The sequence below is a fragment of the Penaeus monodon genome, chromosome 30, assembly GCF_015228065.2.
Source record: "Penaeus monodon isolate SGIC_2016 chromosome 30, NSTDA_Pmon_1, whole genome shotgun sequence".
Taxonomy (NCBI): domain Eukaryota; kingdom Metazoa; phylum Arthropoda; class Malacostraca; order Decapoda; family Penaeidae; genus Penaeus; species Penaeus monodon.
In genome coordinates, this window is record NC_051415.1 from 5916338 (window position 1) to 5916621 (window position 284).

The following is a 284-nucleotide window of genomic DNA, read 5'->3' on the forward strand; positions in this document are numbered from 1 at the left end:
ATGGATGCATGTTGTTTTTGAGATACGTGTATAATGAGATGTACTTATGGCACTTAATTTAACTTGGTTTATAAGTGTCGTGAATTTATCTATTTTGGGTGAGTTTTGTTTTGAGATAAATTAATATGTTTATCTATTTTTTTACATGAAATGTATCTGCTTTGACTTCAGTTGTATTAATGTCAGTTTGGTGCCCGATATCTTTACATAACGAAACTTTTCTGTGGAAATTGTATAGTTGTTAGCAAAAGTCGAGTTAAAAATCCACTCGCGTGTTTGGGCAG